The following is a 7,592-nucleotide window of genomic DNA, read 5'->3' on the forward strand; positions in this document are numbered from 1 at the left end:
GCCTTCGGCTCAGGACATGATCTCAGGGTCCTGGGATCTAGCCCCAAGTCAGGGTCCCTGCTCAGCATGGAGCCTGCTTCTCCCTCCCCCTCTCCACTTGTGCTCTCTCTCACTCTCTTGCTATCTCTGCCACTGTCTCTGTCTCTGTCTCTCTCTCTCTCAAATGAATAAATAAAAGCTTTTTTAAAAAAAAAGTAGAACCTTATAACTATAAATTAATTATGTCTAAGACATCTGCTTGCAAGTCTTGCTTCTTTGGTATATCAAAATATATTTTGTGATATACTAAAAATCCTGAAGTCTACCAGATATTACAGTGCATTTTAGCCTAATTTATTATCTATATTAAGTTATAAAAGAAACCTTGGATGATTAGGAATTATTTATATTAAACCCAGACCTATTTCTGAATATGTGGAACTAGATTTTTTTTAAGATGATGTTTATTTATTTGAGAGAGAGAGAGAGAACACTAGCAAGATGAGGGGCAGAGGGAAAAACAGACTCCCCACTGAGCAGAGAACCCAATGCAGGGCTTGATCTCAGAGCTCCAGGATCATAACCTGAGCTCGAAGGCAGACACTTAACCAACTGAGCCACTCAGGTTCCCCTAGAACTAAATCTTCAAATGGCTGCTGTGAAAAATATTTTACCTCTTACCTTTGTCAGTTTGTAATAAGAAAACTTCCTTTTACCCTGTGTAGCTAAGAAAACACCTGAGGTATTATCTCAAACACAATGAATACGCCCCTGAATGCAAAGGAAAAAAAAGAGGGTTATCGCAACCTTAGTTTTGGTGATGGGACATTGGAGACAATTTGGGTAGGTCAGAAAATCTATTTTAGAAAGATTAAAGCTAAGCTGTTATAGAAAAGATCCCCAAATACAGTGCCTCAAACAAAAGATTACTTTTCTTTTAAGTTCAGAGATGCATATGGGTGGTCCCAACTGAAAAGCCCAAGTTCCTTCTATATTGTTGCTTTGTTATCTTCTATACTTAATCACCATTCAATCCTCATCCATTACAAAGACTGATCATCTGGAGCACCTAGATGCCTCCTCAGTCAGTTAAGCTCCCAACTCTTGGTTTCAGCTCACGTCATGACCTCAGGGTTGTGAGAGCAAGTCCTGCATGGGGCTCTGTGCTCATCACAGAGTCAGCTTGGGATTCTCTCCCTGTCTTTCTGCTCCTCCCCCAATTCACACTCATGGGCACACACACTCTCTCTAAAAATAAATAAAATCTTTAAAAAAATAGACTTGGCTTCCTAGGGGAATTCTATCAAATGTTTAAAGAAGAAATAACACCTATTCTACTAAAGCTGTTCCAAATGATAGAAAGGGAGGGAATACTTCCAAACTCGTTTTATGAGGCCAGCATCACCTTAATTCCAAAACCAGACAAAGGCCACATCAACAAGGAGAATTAAGACCAATATCCCTGATGAACACAGATGCAAAAATTCGACCAAGATACTAGCCAATTGGATCCAACAGCACATTCAGAAGATTATTCACCATGAACAAGTGGGATTTATCCCCGGGATGCAAGGCTGGTTCAACACTCGTAAAACAATCAACGTGATAGATCACATCAACAAGAGAAAAAACAAGAACCATATGATCCTCTCAATAGATGCAGAGAAAGCATTCGACAAAATGCAGCATCCATTCCTGACCAAAACACTTCCGAGTGTAGGGATAGAGGGAACATTCCTCAGAATCGTAAAATCCATCTATGAAAAGCCCACAGCAAATGTCATTCTCAATGTGGAAAAACTGGGAGCCTTTCCCCTAAGATCAGGAACACAACAGGGATGACCACTCTCACCAGTGCTATTCAACATAGTACTAGAAGTCCTAGTCTCAGTACTCAGACACCAAAAAGAAATAAACAACATTCAAATTGGCAAAGAAAAAGTCAGGCTCTCCCTCTTCACAGATGACATGATATTGTACATAGAAAACCCAAGACTCCACCCCAAGATTGCCAGAACTCATACAACAATTTGGCAGTGTGGCAGGATACAAAATCAATGCCCAGAAATCAGTGGCATTTCTATACACTAACAATGAGACTGAAGAAAGAGAAATTAAGGAGTCAATCCCATTTACAATTGCACCCAAAAGCATAAGATACCTAGGAATAAACCTAACCAAAGATGTAAAGGATCTATACCCTAAAAACTACGGAACACTTCTGAAAGAAATTGAGGAAGGCACAAAGAGATGGAAAAATATGCCATGCTCATGGATTGGAAGAATTAATATTGTGAAAATGTCTATGCTACCCAGGGCAATTTACACATTCAATGCAATCCGTATCAAAATACCATGGACTTTCTTCAGAGAGTTGGAACAAATAATCTTAAGATTTGTGTGGAATCAGAAAAGACCCCAAATAGTCAGAGGATTGTTGAAAAAGAAAACCAGAGCCAGGGGCATCACAATGCTGGATTTCAGGTTGTACTACAAAGCTGTGATCATCAAGACAGTGTGGTACTGGCACAAAAACAGACACATAGATCAATGGAACAGAATAGAGAACCCAGAAATGGGCCCTTAACTCTATGATCAACTAATATTCGATAAAGGAGGAAAGACTATCCACTGGAAAAAAGCACAGTCTCTTCAATAAATGGTGCTGGGAACATTGGACATCCACATGCAGAAGAATGAAACTAGATCATTCTCTTACACCATACACAAAGATAAACTCAAAATGGATGAAAGATCTAAACGTGAGACAAGAATCCATCAAAATTCTATAGAGAACACAGGCAACACCCTTTCTGAACTTGGCCACAGCAACTTCTTGCAAGACACATCTATGAAGGCAAGGGAAACAAGAGCAAAAATGAATTATTGGGGCTTCATCAAGATAAGAAGCTTCTGCACAGCCAAAGAAACAGTCAACAAAACTAAAAGACACCTACAGAATGGGAAAAGATATTTGCAAACGACATATCAGATAAAGGGCTAGTATCTGATCTATAAAGAGCTTATTAAACTCAACACCCAAGAAACAAAAAATCCAATCATGAAATGGGCAGAAGACATGAACAGAAATTTCACCAAAGAAGATCTACACATGGCCAACAAGCAGATGAGAAAATGCTCCGCATCATTTGCCATCAAGGAAATACAAATCAAAACCACAATGAGATACCACCTCACACCAGTGAGAATGGGGGAAATTAACAAGACAGGAAACAACAAATGTTGAAGAGGATGTGGAGAAAGGGGAACCATCTTGCACTGTTGGTGGGAATGTGAACTGGTGCAGCCACTCTGGGAAACTGTGTGGAGGTTCCTCAAAAAGTTAAAAATAGAGCTACCATATGACCCAGCAATTACACTACTAGGTATTTACATCAAAGATACAGATGCAGTGAAACGCCGGGACACCTGCACCCAATGTTTGTAGCAGCAATGTCCACAACAGCCAGACTGTGAAAGGAGCCTCGATGTCCATCGACAGATGAATGAATAAGGAAGATGTGGTTTATGTATACAATGGGATATTCCTCAGCCATTAGAAACGACAAATACCCACCATTTGCTTCAACGTGGATGGAACTGGAGGGTATTATGCTGAGTGAAGTAAGCCAATTGGAGAAGGACAAACATCATATTGTTTCACTCAAATGGGGAATATAAAAATAGTGAAAGGAAAAAAAATAGTGAAAGGGATTAAAGGGGAAAGGAGGGAAAATGAGTGGGAAAAATTAGGAAGACAAAACATGAGCACTCTGGGAATTGAACAAGGCGTAGTAGAAGTGGAGGCAGGTGGGGGGATGAGGTGACTGGGTGACAGGCACTGAGGAAGGCGTTTGACAGATGAGCACTGGGTGTTATACTATATGTTGGCAAATCGAACTTCAATAAATAAATAAATATATATATTTATATGTATATGTATATTTATATATATAAAATAGACTGATCATTCTTCCTCAGTACTGCCCTTTCCTTCTACCTTTCAGTAACAGAACTTTCCTGTGTTTTAGACACATGTCTGCTCATGGAATGCAGTTCCATGTGGTCAAAGCTGGGTACGGGTCAAAGAGCTCATATTTGTTGAAGCTCAATGATGGATACAGAAGAGTCAATACACTACTCTTTCTACTTCTGTATATGTTTAAACGTGTTCACAATAAAAAGTTTTTGCCGCGATTAAAAATTTGTTTTGAACTTTTTAATCAATTTGGATTTTATTTAATTGCAATAAATAAAATAATTAATTTGGGGTGGGTGACATGTTAGATGTTTATTTTCTTCTTTCATAATTAAAATATCTTTGATATCTTTTTTTTTTTTTTCTTAGAAAGAGTGAGCAGTTGTGGGGGGGGGCGGTGTTGAGGACTGGCAGAGGGAGAAGAGAGAGAGAATCTTAAGTGGACTCCATACTGAGCAAGGAACCCGACTCAGGGCTCAATCCCATGACCCTGAGATCATGACCTCAGCAGAAATCAAGAGTTGGATGCTTAACCAACTAGCTTGCTGAGAAGGAGGAGAAAGCAGCCAGCTCCGCAGCCCTCCCTAGCCCGGCCCAACCTTTGCGCCAGCGATCCTGGCTGCAGAGGATGTGGCGGCGACCAGCGCCGACCCGAGTGAGCTGGAGGGTGGCGGACTGCTGCACGAGATTTTCACGTCGCCGCTCAACCTGCTGCTGCTCGGCCTCTGCATCTTCCTGCTGTACAAGATCGTGCACGGGGACCAGCCGCCCCCCTGCCCCGCCTTAAGCCGCCTGACTTCACCCCAGTCTAGCTGCGGCACTCGACGGCGTCCAGGACCCACACATACTCATGACCATCAACTGCAAGGTGTTCATCGTGACCAAAGGCTGCAAGTTCTACGGGCCCGAGGGGCCATACGGGGTCTTTGCTGGAAGAGATGCATCCCAGGGCCTTGCCACATTTTGCCTGGATAAGGAAGCACTGAAGGACGAGTACGATGACCTTTCTGACCTCACCCCTGCCCAGCAGGGAGACCCCGAGTGACTGGGACTCTCAGTTCACTTTCAAGTATCATCGTGGGCAAACTGCTGAAGGAGGGGGAGGAGCCCACTGCGTACTCTGATGAGGAAGAAGCAAAAGATGAGAATGCTCGGAAAAATCATTAAAGCACCCAGTGGAAGCATATCTATTTTTGCATTTTGCAGAATCATTTGTAACATTCCAGTCTGTCTTTAAAACATAGTGATTTCGATATTTAGAGAAGTTTCGAACTTGCTGTACGTTTTTGTAATTAACATCACTAGTGACACTGATACAATTAACCTCTGTCTCCAAGTGCATGACGTGTTTGTGTGTCACAGACCCAGACCGTGAACTGCAGTGCTGTAATCCAAATGTTGGCACTCTCTCCCTCTGTCTGTAGTTAGTGCAGGCTGCCTTTAAATTCGTTTTTCCTGAGAGAGACAGGTAAGACTTGGGTATTTCCCCCAAACAGGTAAAAATGTTAAATGAGAAAAGTCCTTCTAGTCCCAAGAAAAAAGGATCACTTTCTGGTCCTGATGTCCTCAAGAGTGCAAAGCCCTTCTTCCTCAATTGACTTAACTGCATGATTTCTGTTTTATCTACCTCTAAAGCAAATCTGCCGTGTTCCAAAGCCTGCCTTGGTATTGACTAAAGAGAGCTGCCCAGGAAAAAAGAAAGAAAGAAATCTTAATGCTGAGCTTGGTTGGGAAAAATACATTCACTGTGTTTCTAGACTGCATCATTCTTTTTGTCCTCCTCTGGACACTTAGAAGCCCCCACTAACACAGCAATGTATAATAAGGCTCTAAAGACACCATCTGAATGTTCAAAAGAAAGCTTCGGAAGAAATCTACTGGCTTCCCGAAAAACCTAAATATACAAAGAAAATGTAGAACTATTTCCCCAATCCCCATGTTCACAGTGGGACAGTGGTGATTTCACACAGTTTTTGCCGTGAGAGGGATTATGGTGAACAGAAGCAGGCGTTTGCCCTCTGGAGAGCCTACACGCACACCACACAACACACACCCCTGAGGAATGAAGAAAGTACACATTACTAGCCAAATGGTTTTTAAAGTATATTTCTTAAGGTAACAGTTATTCTTCCCTTGTTACAAAACCATAGCCACTGCCAAGAGTAGTAGGGCAAGCGTCAAGGTCTTTGATATTGGTCTTTTGGTTAACAATAAACTTAGCTTAAGTAGACTGTACAGTTGTATGAATTTGTAAAAGTATTATATGAACAACTAGTGAGGTTTCAAACTCTTGTAACTGTAGTTGAATAGTTCTTGTATTTTCTTGTGAACCGTGTTTAATGGTTTTACCTCAAATCAGAAAACAAAATGAAGTGCTTTGGTCAGTTAATAAAATGGTTTTACCCAGTTAAAAAAAAAAAAAAAAAAAACAACTGAGCCATCCAGGCACCCTAATATCTTTTTTCATTTTTAAAGTATCTTCAGTATCTTTTTAATTTTCTATATTTTATCACTATATTATTTTCATAATCATAAATATAAACATAACAAAATGCTGGACAGCCGTGGTAGCCCAGCGGTTTAGTGCTGTCTTCAGCCCAGGGCATGATCCTGGAGACACGGGATCGAGTCCCAGGTCGGGCTCCCTGCATGGAGCCTGCTTCTCCCTCTGCCTGTGTCTCTGCCTCTCTCTCTCTCTCTCTGTGCCTCTCATGAATAAATAAATAAAATCTTTTTTAAAAAAAAAAAGCATAACAAAATGAGAAGGAAGGGAAAGATGAAGGGAGAGAAAGAAGAAAGAAATTCCAGGTTTTTGTACCAGAAATCTTTAGAATTCTATATTTTTATCTTTAGACATTATTGGCTACCCTAGTTCCCCCCTTCCCCTTGTATGATGCAACCCACTGAAACAAGAGTGATTCTGGGAAGGAATAGTTGGCCCTTGGAGACCTCATTCACATTCAGGGCAGGCCTCCTGCTTAAGGACATCTCCAGGGACCTCCCTCAGCCTCCAAGGTCTAGAACTGAGATCAAGTCCCTCTGGCCATTGTTATATGGGAGGCAGAGTCAAGAAGTCTTCCCCTTAGACAGAAAGACTATAGGGACATTTCCTTGCTAAGAAGTTCCACCCCTGAGTCTTCTAAAGGAAGGACAAAGTTGAGGGTAGCCCACAAAAGCCCCAGCCACATCTGGGATTTTTGGTCCAGGGTTGGAAATACTGTCATTTGGTTACCATCCACTGAGATCATCTCTTGTTGGCCTAGGATGCACAGGTGAAGACAAATCTTCTCATTCATATCCATCTTCTCCTGTAACTACCTTCTCTGGGAATCCATGAGTGCACAAGCCATCAATAGAGATCAGAATCTCACTTATCTACTGAGTTACCCATCAAAGAGAAAGGTGACAATTTTACCTTGCTCTGATCTAGGCTAAAACCTATAACTCTACATTTTACCAGGTGTTCTTGGTGGGTTTTTTCTCTCTTTTCTCTCTTCTCTCTCTCTCTCCCGCTTTTACCATCCCTGTGATGCACAGAAAATGGTCCAAATTTGAGTTGACTTTATCCAAATCCTCTGGTACCATCTCAGAGGATAGCACAGTCTTCATGGACTTTCATGTAAAGTTTTAAGAT

General features: G+C 41.4%; 1 pseudogene; it reads left to right on the forward strand.

The window, feature by feature from the left end:
* Nucleotides 1-3,743: 3,743 nt before the first annotated feature.
* Nucleotides 3,744-5,324, forward strand: LOC119866344 (annotated as a pseudogene).
* Nucleotides 5,325-7,592: the final 2,268 nt, after the last annotated feature.

The sequence above is a fragment of the Canis lupus genome, chromosome 27, assembly GCF_011100685.1.
Source record: "Canis lupus familiaris isolate Mischka breed German Shepherd chromosome 27, alternate assembly UU_Cfam_GSD_1.0, whole genome shotgun sequence".
NCBI classification, from domain to species: domain Eukaryota; kingdom Metazoa; phylum Chordata; class Mammalia; order Carnivora; family Canidae; genus Canis; species Canis lupus.